This window comes from Gymnodraco acuticeps, unplaced genomic scaffold (genome assembly GCF_902827175.1).
Source record: "Gymnodraco acuticeps unplaced genomic scaffold, fGymAcu1.1, whole genome shotgun sequence".
Taxonomy (NCBI): Eukaryota; Metazoa; Chordata; class Actinopteri; order Perciformes; family Bathydraconidae; genus Gymnodraco; species Gymnodraco acuticeps.
This window is the reverse complement of record NW_022990041.1, coordinates 25909-27500: the sequence shown is the minus strand read 5'-3', so window position 1 is coordinate 27500 and position 1592 is coordinate 25909.

Genomic DNA, 1592 nt, shown 5'->3' with positions numbered 1-1592 from the left:
CAGACAGACAGACAGAGAGACAGACAGACAGACAGACAGAGAGACAGACAGGCAGACAGCCAGACAGCCAGGCAGGCAGACAGCCAGACAGCCAGACAGACAGAGAGAGAGACAGACAGACAGGCAGCTGTAGCATCAGATCAGCAACAGTTGGATCGTCTCCTGTGGTACAGCTCTCTCTGTGTCTGTCTTCCTCTTCCTGTCTCAGTGTGTTCCTGTCTGTCCTCTCAGTGGGCAGTGAGACAGGCAGTGAAACAGCACCCCCTGCTGGCAGGAAGCCCTCAGCACAGCATCAGATCCTGATCCACCAGACACTGGTCCACCTGATCCACATGATCCACCTGATCCTGACCCTGATCCACTGATCCTGATCCACTAGATCCTGATCCACATGATCCTGATCCACATGATCCTGATCCACATGATCCTGATCCACCTGATCCTGATCCACCTGATCCTGATCCACCTGGGCCCAGGAGTTCAACACTTTTAATCCCAAAACCAAAGAACAGGATTAGGATCACTTTGATATCCGATCAGATCAGGAAATCCAATCCAAGCTTTAATCTGGATCAAATCTTCAAAACGGGTTCAAACCGACAACACAGGGTTGGGATCAGTTTGATCCCAAACTGGATGATCCTGATCCCACCAGAAATACATTTTATGTTTCCATTTATTGCTCACGTTCAGTGGCGACTGGTCATTAGGGGCAGGTGGGGCACAGCAGAAAGTATACAAATAATGATTACAACAAAATGCAAAAAATAAATTAATATATATAACATACATTTTAAGATCATGTTTAATCATCTGATTCGTCTCATTGCTGTTTTAGTCTGTGTTCTTCTAATTAGTGTCTACAGTGTGTGCCTATTGAGCTGTTTAGAGCCATGTGGGACAAAACCCGATCCTGCCCCTCCCTCTCACTGTCTAAGTCAGGGGTGGCCAACCCGCGGCTCTCGAGCCGCATGCGGCTCTTTGCCTAGTTTCATGCGGCTCTTCAGTTCATATCGAATTGTATATGTGTGAGTTTGGGGGAGAGACACTGACTCCTGACTAGTGTTGCACGGTGTACCGATACTTGAAAGGTACCGCGATACCCTGCCGTTAAAAACGTTACGATTCCTCCGTTTCATTAGTATCGGTACTTTAAGAATGACGGGGGAAAGTACTCCGGTGAGAAAGCGCCGTTTTAATAAGAGCCGTGTGTGTTCAGCGCTCTGCTTCCACTCCCTGCACTGCAGCCGTGCCTGCAGTCCCTCCCTCTCAAGCACGTTCTAAGTCCCTCCCCTCTCTCGTGCACGCGCTAGCTGCCAGAGCATGTGAGAAAACGAGAAGCATGGCTGCAAGTGGGAGTACAACTGCCGCTGCGCCTCGGCTTGTTGACAAAAAAGACGCCAGAAGCGAAATTTGGAAGTATTTTAGCTATATCTCTGACAGTGAGGGCAAGCCTACGGACACCACGAGGCCTGTCTGTGAGAAATGTATTAATTTGATTTAATACGAATTATTGTCATTTGTTTTATTTATTGTTCTCATTGTTTAAAGGTTGTGTTATGGTTCTGGTTCTGGTGTGAAATAAAGCACAA